This window comes from Rhinopithecus bieti, unplaced genomic scaffold (assembly GCF_001698545.2).
Source record: "Rhinopithecus bieti isolate Rb0 unplaced genomic scaffold, ASM169854v2 scaffold_24982, whole genome shotgun sequence".
NCBI classification, from domain to species: Eukaryota; Metazoa; Chordata; class Mammalia; order Primates; family Cercopithecidae; genus Rhinopithecus; species Rhinopithecus bieti.
In genome coordinates, this window is record NW_016811565.1 from 169,607 (window position 1) to 180,292 (window position 10,686).

General features: G+C 39.6%; 1 long non-coding RNA gene across 1 annotated transcript in view; it reads right to left on the reverse strand.

Moving 5' to 3' along the window:
* LOC108543507 (uncharacterized) overlaps positions 1-10,686 on the reverse strand; it is a 42,726-nt gene that overhangs the window by 7,988 nt on the left and 24,052 nt on the right. Inside the window, exon 2 of the long non-coding RNA XR_001889594.1 lies at positions 2,865-2,999. This is a non-coding gene — a long non-coding RNA (uncharacterized LOC108543507). The remainder of the gene's footprint in view (positions 1-2,864; positions 3,000-10,686) is intronic.

Sequence of the window (10,686 nt, forward strand, 5' to 3'; positions counted from 1 at the left end):
CAGCTCACTGCAAGCTCCGCCTCCCGGGTTCACGCCATTCTCCTGCCTCAGCCTCCCGAGTAGCTGGGACTACAGGCGCCCGCCACCTTGCCCGGCTAGTTTTTTGTATTTTTAGTAGAGACGGGGTTTCACCGGGTTAGCCAGGTTGGTCTTGATCTCCTTACCTCGTGATCCGCCCGTCTCGGCCTCCCAAAGTGCTGGGATTACAGGCTTGAGCCACCTCGCCCGGCCGAGTTTTCTTTTCAAACAATAAATTTTTAACAAAGAAAATGTCTGCATTGTGGGCGAAAATGTCTGAATATCTTTTATACAAGATGAACTCCTGGTTGATTACAGATACATTACTAACTTTAAATGTCTTTTAATAAGTGCTTACATGCTAACTAGAATTTAGACTCCTACCTAGTGGTACATTTAGATATAATATCCTAACTTCATTTTATTTCTGAGGAGGCTTGTATATTTTCCTCTATGATACACAAAAATAGACTTTTCAAGCCATTTTATCTTTTAATTTAGAGATTTTAATTGTTAGTTCAGTGGATTGTTTACAATGGTTTAATATCTTAAACAGGTTTTCTATAATTTGGTTAGTTAAATCTACATGTATCTGGTTAAAATACTCTACTTAAAAGTTTTAAACCAATAGTAACTTAAAAGAGGCTTAAATTCTGTTTCTCTGAATTTGATTTGTATTTAAATTATAAAAATATGATTTCTAAGAACATTTTGTGTTCAAAAGCTTATTAAGGTATGACAACTTTATTTTCCTAAGTACAATTCCATATCAGATTCAGCCTCCTTTTAGAAAAGAGAGTTTTTCACTACCAAATTTACCATTCCAGTGATGGGTTTTCTGTGTGTGTTTTTTTCTTTTACATTTACTGATTTTTATTTATTCCATAAATATTTAAAGATCTGATTGTGAAGGTTCTGTCTTTACCACCAAGCCTACTGGTATGGCAAAGACTGACACTTTCTAATCTCATAGAAGATAGATCACATTGAAAGAGACTCATTTAGCCATGAACAGATCACTTCTATCAATGTTAACTGCTCAAAGTTAAAAATAACATGAACCTATGAAGTAAAGTTTGGCCTTTGTGCATGGGAGAGGATTGCAGGATGCCAGGATGCAGTTCAAGGAAGGCACCCTGTGGAAGTGACATTTGAGCTAGTATCTGAAGGATGGGTGACAGGAGGAAAAAGAATCCTTCAGAGAACAGCAGGTACAAAAAGTCCTGAGGTTGAAAAGGTGGATGTGTCCAGGGAAGTGGGAGAAGTACAGTGTGTTTGGAAGAAGAAAAGACACTGAATGAGGTAAATGACAGAAACGATGAAGTAGGCAGGGGCTAGAGCAGGCTTGTAAGAACTCTGGGAAGTGGTGAAAAGAGTTGGGCCAAAAAGTACTGTGATGAGATTTGCTTGTTAAGAACTATTTTTACCCATAGTAGTAAACAGACCTGGTAGAAGGAAATAATGATTGGCTTTCTTTTTGGAAGATCAGTTAGAAGGCTAGTTCTGAAAACTGTGAAAAGCAGTGGTGGCCTGAAATATAGTGGCAGTAGAGATGGGAGCTCAGATGGGTTTGATAGAGGATTGAGAGGTAAGAGAGGCTTGCTGATGAGATGGTGTGGGGAAGGGATAGATGACTTCCTGATCTTGGATTTTATAGCTGGGTGGATGGTGTGCCTGAGATTGGAATGCTGGATTAAGCAATGTATATGAACAGGGCATATTCCCGACCAAGAGTTATGTATCTGTTTTTCATGTTATTAGTTATTTCCCTACTTGTGTTTTAGTTGGTTAAAAATTATGTACCTAGCATGGATGAAGCATGAAAAGTACTTATGTAACTGAGAAACCAATGTTATGTTCTTACCTATGAAAATAATTAAATGGCTTTCTACTGCTCTTTTCCTTCTTCCAATTTATTGAAGCCAAAGTGCAAAGGACAGATTTCTTGTAGATGACCTGAGCTTTTCAATGATTTTCAGATGGGATGTACACTTAAATGTTAAGAGTGTTGGAGCTTGTGTTTGATTGAATAATGCTTTATTCATTTGACTTGTAAGCATAAAATTCATGAGAAGAGACTTTGAGTAGAAACCAAGCGAGCACTGGTTTAAGTGCTTAAGCCCATCAGAAGAGTTATGGTCTGATTTTTCAACTTATTTCTTAATTGAAGCCCCATAAGGAACATAAGTGGTCTTGTATTACCATTAATTTCTTAGAGTTACATCAATATTTTGCTTCACCAGTAATCTGTGAAAATAAAGTTTATTTAGTAAACAAAAGTTGCTGTTTATCTACTGTATGCTATGATCTTTACTAAATCTGTCAGTGCCAAAGAAAAACATTAATCTTACCTTTTTCACAAAGAGTAAAACTAACTTCCACAGAGTGTTTGTCTAGCCAGCATTTAAATACTTCTGGTGATGACAGAATTGCTACCTACCCCTAGGCACTCCTTGGGTTTCTACTGTATTAATTCATGTTTTTGTAAAATGGCAAACTAAGTTTTTTTGAAACAAAATAGACAGTGATGTGTTTTCTGCTGAGTTGGTACACACTAGAAGCTGGAGTGCAGGCATGCTGTTCTGTGCTTTATGCAACTCAGGGAGACAGTGTGCAATCTCACCCCCAGAGAGTTCCATCAGGGCATGCTTTGACTACTCAGCAAGTGGCCATCTCCTACATTAAGATTTCTGCTCCTGAGAAAAAATATCTGTCTCACTTGACTGCACAGCCCTCCTCTTCTGTGTGAGCTGGGCCACGATTTTTTAAGACAATCTCACACGAAAGTCTTACTGGGACTCTAATTTTGGGTAATGCTTGTTTCTGATGTCATCCACACGACTTACCAAAATCTCAGGTGTGTCCCACTGTGCTCCAAAGATGCTTCTCTTCTATGGTGTCAATCCTGACAGATGTAACCAGAACATCCCTTTAGGTCACAGATAGCATTGGTTTCCTCATTTTAAGGAGAATGGATATTTCTGCATCACCAGAACCATAAATATCATTAGGGCAGACACTACACTTCATTCCATTTCTGTACAGGATAAGATAAACTGAATAGAAGGAATAAACCTTTAAAAAGCCCTCCCTACTCCTCACTTTTTAATCTTGAAATAGCTTGGTGACAAGATGCTGGGAAGAATACTTCTAAAACTATGGTTAAGTATGTTTTTTTGAAAATTTAAATCTTAAGTTACTCTACAAATAACTCAGAGTTTTTTTACCTCACTGTGACCTAAGTATATGCATGCATTTAATAGTCTAATTACAAGTTAGTTATAAATATCTTACTAGATAATTACCTTGTGAATATCCAAAATTAAAATCAGTATGTTCAGAACTAATTTGTGGTGACAAATATATATAAGCCAACTTTTGAATAAGCCATTTCTAGCCACTTATTTTGCAGAGTGCTGGATAGTGGTGACCATGTATGCTGTCTGTTGGGCCACATATTCTTTCTTAAATATTTGTGTATTTGCACTGTTATGGTGATGCTTCCTCAAGGTCTTTGTGTGTTACATTTTCTATACTTTGGGGTGTAGGCATGTCTTACATACGGCTGTTTTCTAGATATTTTAGATCATCTATTGTGCTAAGATTAAGTGAATGCAAGTTGAATATATTTCCTGTGAAGTCTATGAGGCAATTAATGAAATAAGTTAATGAAAAAAAGTTTGAAATTTGAGTTTACTTAAGAAGTAATTTGAGTTTGCTTCAGAGAAATTAAAAATTGTATCAGGTAAGCCAGGCCATGCGTTTTGTCTTAAGGGTGTCTGTAGTATACCTATTCTTTACATGCCCAAAGCCAATGTCATCTTGCTAAGAATGTGAGATAGGGATATATGCTGTCAAATTACTTTTTTGACAGGAAAGTGGATGCTCTGCCTTGGAATGAGAAAGTGTGTGTGCATGTTTGGTCTTCTTGTGATAATAAGTGCTGAAAATAGGGTAATCACTCATCTTCTCAGTTTCTCATTGATTTTGCTCCTTTTTAAAAGCAGCTCTAGATGTAGATGTGGTGAACATGGTGGTCTGTGTGTTATGAAGCTTGCTTTGTGCCTGTTATTCTGTTCTGCACTGGAGAGCAGATGGTGTGTGGTCATGTGTTCGTTTTGTATTATGATAAGAAAAAGAAATAAGTATCAGTGTATTGAGGAAGTGGAGTGGTTGACACTGGTCAAATTCTTGTCTCTAGGAAGTCTGGTAGTAGCTAGGGGCTGTCTCTTATGTTTCTTCAGAAAACTAAATAAACAAAAATCAAGTCCTAAACACCAGAAATTATGATATGCTTATATTACAAATTAATCTGTCTAGAGTACTATTTTTTTTTTCAGTTGGAACCTCACTCTTGTCACCCAGACAGGAGTACAGTGGTGTGACCTCGGCTGACTGCAACATCCATCTCCTGGGTTCAAGCAATTCTCTTGCCTCAGCCTCCCCACTAGCTGGGATTACAGCTGCCCATCACTATGCCTGGCTAATTGTTGTATTTGTAGCAGAGATGGGGTTTCACCATGTTGGCCAGGCTGGTCTTGAATTCTTGACCTCAGGTGATCCACCTACCTTAGCCTCCCAATGTGCTGAGATTACAGGTATGTGCCAACACTGTTGACCTATCTAGAGTACTTTTATTTTATTTTATTTTTATTTTTATTTTTTTTGAGGCAGAGTCTCACTCTGTCGCCAGGGCTGGAGTGCAGTGGCCGGATCTCAGCTCACTGCAAGCTCCGCCTCCCGGGTTTACGCCATCCTCCTGCCTCACCCCCCCGAGTAGCTGGGACTACAGGCCCCCGCCACTTCGCCCGGCTAGTTTTTGTATTTTTAGTAGAGACGGGGTTTCACCGTGTTAGCCAGGATGGTCTCGATCTCCTGACCTCGTGATCCGCCCGTCTCGGCCTCCCAAAGTGCTGGGATTACAGGCTTGAGCCACCGCGCCCGGCCTAGAGTACTTTTAAATACACTTTTAAGTTTAATCTAAAGCATTCAAATTGCAGACAAACTTTGGTGAAAAGCATTTCTTAGCCAGGTTTGCTTGTATTTGCATTAAATCAGATAAACAAGAGGTTAAGTATTTCTGTTTCTCTTTCACCTGTGCTAGACCTATTAATCCAAACACACTCAACATGATAGCAGTAGGAGCAGAAGTCATAAGATCTAACAATTATTGAGCACTAGCTACCGGGATCCTAATTTTTTTTACACAATATCTATTTTATTCATCGGGAGGTGGAGGTTGTAGTGAGCCAAGTTCGCGCCATTGCACTCCAGCCTGACAACGGAGCAAAACTCCATCTAAGGAAGGAAGGAAGGAAGGAAGGAAGGAAGGAANCCTCAAAAAAAAAAAAAAAAAAAAAAAAAAACCCTCAACAGAGTAGGCATCACAAGATCACAACCAAAAATAATAAAAGCCATAAGATAAACCCACAGCCAACACTAAACTGAATGAGCTCAAACGATTCCCCTTAGAAAAATGGAACAAGACAACTTGCCCACTGATACCACGCCTGTTTGGCATAGTACTGGAAGTCCTAGTCAGGATAATCAGAATAAATAAAAGGTATTTAAATAGGAAAAGAAAAGTCAAACTATCTCTGCTAACAATATGATTCTATATCTAGAAAATCCTAAAGACTCTGCCAAAGGCTCCTAGAATTGTTAAACAACTTTAGTAAAGTTTCAGGATACAAAATCAATGTACAAAAATCAGTAGCATGTCTATACACCACCAAAGTCCAGGCTGAAAGTGAAACCAAAAATACAATCTTACTTAAAATAGCCACAAAGAAAATGAAATACCTAGGAATACAGCTAACCAAAGTGAAAGATCTTTACAAGAAGAACTACAAAACACTGCTGAAAGAAATCAGAGGTCACACACAAATAAATAGAAAAACATTTCATGCTCATGGATTAGAAGAATCAATAACATAAAAACGGCCATACTGCCCAAAGCAATTTACAGATTCAATGCTATTTTTACCAAACTATAAATGTCATTTTTCACAGAATTTGAAGAACTATTAGAAAATTCATATAGAACCAAAAAAGAGCGTAATAGTCATAGCAATCCTAAGTAAAAAGAACAAAGCCAGAGGCATCACATTACTTGACTTCAAACTATCCTGTGAAGCCACAGTAACCAAAACAGCTTGATAATGAAACACAGACACACAAGCCAATATTGAAACACAGACACACAAGCCAATGGAATAGAATAGAAAACTCATAAATAGGCCCGGTGCAGTGGCTCACGCCTATAATCTTACCACTTTGGAGGCCAAGGCGGGCAGATCACTTGAGGCCAGGAGTTCGAGATCAGCCTGGTCAACATGGTGAAATGACATGTCTACCAAAAACACAAAATTAGCCAGGCACTGCCTGTAGTCCCAGTTAGTTGGGAGCCTGAGGAACAAGAGAATCGCTTGAACCCAGGAGGTGGATGTTGCAGTAAGCCGAGGCACTGCACTCCAACCTGGACAACAGAGTTAGAAGAAAAGAAAGAAGAAAGAAAAGAAAAAGAGGAAAGAAAGAAAGAAAGAAAGAAAGAAAGAAAGAAAGAAAGAAAGAAAGAAAGAAAGAAAAGAAAGAAAGAAAGAAGAAAGAAAAGAAGAAAGAAAGAAAGAAAGAAAGAAAGAAAGAAAGAAAGAAAGAAAGAAAGAAAGAAAGAAAGAAAGAAAGAAAGGGAGATGTAGATGTAATTATCATCCTGAAGATTAAGATGAGGAAATGGAGACCCAGAGAGGCGGCCAGCTATTAGAACTCAAACTGTTAAGTTTGTCTTCAGGACTGTGCTTCTTACCCCTGTCAGACTACCTACCATAGAGACATGACCCGCTCACCAAACAAATACTAACTGAAAACCTCCCGTGTGCAGAGATCTCCCTATTAGATACATCAAGGGAAAAGATGCTAAAACCAAGGGAAAAGTATAAGTGTGTCAGGTCAGGCTTCTGGTTTCCAGAAATAAATTACAGCTTACCTATTCAACAGCTCATTTTAGCTAATATTTGACCACAAAAGTTAGACCTTCCCTTTGTGATGGTCAGGAATAGAGATTGGTGTTCTGTGGACTGAGGGAGTTGCAGAGGTCATGTTAGTACATGAACTGACTGATGGGGATTTGTTTGCCCTTAAAAAGGGGGAGATCAACAAGACATTAAAGCAGAACACTGGCAGACTGAGATCCAGTGGAAAAGTACAGTGAAACCCTGAAAACTCCTGCTAAGGATGAAATTTTAACATGTTCTCATTGGAAAGGATAGCATGTGGAAGGGAGGTGGTCTTTTACATGGGGAAGATATGCTAGAAGTGAAAAATCATGAGCATAGATTCTACAATTCTGTTGATCCTCTGTGTGGTAGGTAGTAGGGGGCTCTCTTATCTCTTGAAACCTTCCTTGTGGACACCCACTTTTAATCTCACTGAAAGTGCTGAGCCCTGTTCAAGGACTCATATAAAGCATACTTTTGAAGAGATTTGAAATTGTAAGCTCACAAGTGTTTGAGAAATTTAGTTTTGCTTTGGGTAGGGCCAATGCCTTGAGAACAGGTCTATTGTTATTTTATATAACATAAAAATTCCAGGTTTTGCCTCAGAATTTGCATTGGGGTGATCTTAAAAGGCTCATAACATGTGATATGAGTGAAGTAAGGGCATCAAATGAATTGACTTGATTACTAATCTAAAAATGTGTCCAAGATCAAATGTGATAGTCTCTGGAAGGTATTTTGTGTGTGTGTGTGTTGCTTTTTAAGCAGGAGGAGCCACATGTACTGGAGGACAGTGAGAGGAAGACCTTCTGTCTCCTTTGAGTATGTTTGAGATGGGGTCACCAGTGTGCCTAGTTTCTTTTATGAGGGTGCCTGAACAAGTTCTGAAATTGGCAGGTCTTGCATTGTGAGAGACACTTAAGGATCTGTTTTCTTCTATTTGTGGATAAGGACTATTTTGAAACTAGTAATAAATACAGAATTGAAGTCATGCATGCTACCAGCTCAATTTTAACTGACTTATCTTCTGTATTTACTGCTATTATTATTTTCATTGTTATTTTTCTTATGACATTGGGAGAGTTTCAGCAAAATAATAGTGGAAAGCAATATGGATTAGTAGACCAGTATTCTGGCTCCCTTCTTGTCTCATCTGTTGAAGATCACTATCAGCAAGCTTGCATTGGGAACCATTTCTTGACACCTACACCTGGTACCAGACTCTAGAACTGCAAAGATGGACATAATATGATTCCAGTTCTAAAATTCACCAGTGCCTCACAACCAGCCAGAACAAGTGAAGAACTGGCAAGTGAGAAGTTGCAGTAGAAAGGAATGGTGGTACACTCACATGTGCAGCTTTTCCATGTGGAGGAGAAGAATGTGGGAAAGGAAAAACGTACATTTGGGCAAAAAAGCAGTTTAAGTACAGGACTTGAAGTATAAAAATATGAGGCTTATTTGAGGACAGGGTAGGACAAGAAGTAGAGTGTGAGAAAAGAATATAATTTGGGAGGGTTGTGTAGAGATGAGATGATAAGGGATGTTGGAAACATGAATGACTGCTTAGAATCATGAAAGGGGGCTCAGCTCTGTAGTCTGTTATGAGCCATCAAATGTTTTGGAGCAGGGCTGTAGTTTGAGCAGCTCTGTGTGTTCAGAGAGAACACTGGTAACTTTTTAAAAAGTTTAAGCTTGAAAAAAGACAATGTGTTCAGCAAAGTGCAGTGCAGACTTTGAATTTGGTACCCTCTTTGATAAATACATTTTCCCTTTTTTATGAGACTTTTGAGCCCAGAATGTATGGGCTGCCTTCCTAAACATGGTTAAATCATAATGGAAAAGTTAGACATTTATTTTCCACACATCAAATTCAATTAGACAATGTTTAAGCTTCCCTAATAGGGTTTTACTAATTGGTATTTAAACTCTTTTTTTTTTTTTTTTTTTTTTTTTTTTTTTTGAGACGGAGTCTCACTCTGTCGCCCAAGCTGGAGTGCAGTGGCCAGATCTCAGCTCACTGCAAGCTCCGCCTCCCGGGTTCACGCCATTCTCCTGCCTCAGCCTCCCGAGTAGCTGGGACTACAGGTGCCCGCCACCTCGCCCGGCTAGTTTTTTGTATTTTTTAGTAGAGACGGGGTTTCACCGTGTTAGCCAGGATGGTCTCGATCTCCTGACCTTGTGATCCGCCTGCCTCGGCCTCCCAAAGTGCTGGGATTTAAACTCTTTAAAGAGTAGGCATATTAGGCCAGGCACGGTGGCTCAAGCCTGTAAATCCCAGCACTTTGGGAGGCCGAGACGGGCGGATCACGAGGTCAGGAGATGGAGACCACCCTGGCTAACACGGTGAAACCCCGTCTCTACTAAAAAATACAAAAAAAACTAGATGGGCGAGGTGGCGGGCGTCTGTAGTCCCAGCTACTCGGGAGGTTGAGGCAGGAGAATGGTGTAAACCTGGGAGGCGGAGCTTGCAGTGAGCTGAGATCCAGCCACTGCTCTCCAGCATGGGTGAGACAGCGAGACCGTCTCAAAAAAAAAAAAAAAAAAAAAAAAAGAAGGCATATTTAAAAGGCACGAACTCCTTTTCTTTCAAAAATACTGAACCTGGACACTGGGAGCTGAATGGAGGTATGTGTAAAATAATTTTGGACAAACGATTACTACAATGGGGATACCAAAAGCTTATATGAATCAGTAAAAAGTTAAATAATTCAATAGCAAAATAAGCAGAAGACATGACTAGGCAATTCAATTTATTTATATATATAAATTTTTCTGAAATGGAATTTTGCTGTTGTTGCCCAGGCTGGTGAGCAATGGCATGAGCTCAGCTCACTGCAATCTCTACCTTCTGATTTCAGGTGATTCTCCTAACTAAGCATCCTGGGTTGCTGGGATTACAGGCACATGTCACCACGTCGGCTAATTTTATATTTTTAGTAGAGACGGGTTTTCTCCATGTTGTTCAGGCTGGTCTCAAACTCCTGACATTAGGTGATTCGCCCACCACAGCCTCCCAAACTGCTGGGATTACAGGTGTGAGGCACCATACTCAGCCTGGGAAATATTTTTTTAAATAACATGTTCCATTAAACTATTCATAAATGGTAAGCATAGGGAAACAAGAGCTTTGTAACACTGTTACTGGAAGTATAATTTGATATCATATTTGTATATAGCAGTTTTTGCACTTTGCATCAGTGGCCTTTAAAATGTGCTATATTTCTTAATATAGAAATTTTAACTAATAAATTAATTAGTTTTAACATAATGAAGCAGAGTCACTTGTCTGGGGTAAACACCTGAGGTACATCATCTCATGTCAAGGAAATCAAGTAGATGGACACACAAGAAGTTGGTTTAGAGGCCGGGCGTGGTGGCTCAAGCCTGTAATCCCAGCACTTTGGGAGGCCCAGACAGGTGGATCACGAGGTCAGGAGATCGAGACAATCCTGGCCTACACGGTGAAACCCCGTCTCTACTAAAAAATACAAAAAACTAGCAGGGCGAGGTGGTGGGCGCCTGTAGTCCTAGCTACTCCGGAGGCTGAGGCAGGAGAATGGCGTAAACCCAGGAGGCGGAGCTTGCAGTGAGCCGAGATCGCGCCACCATACCCCAGCCAGGGCGACAGAGTGAGACTCCGTCTCAAAAAAAAAAAAAAAAAAAAAAAAAA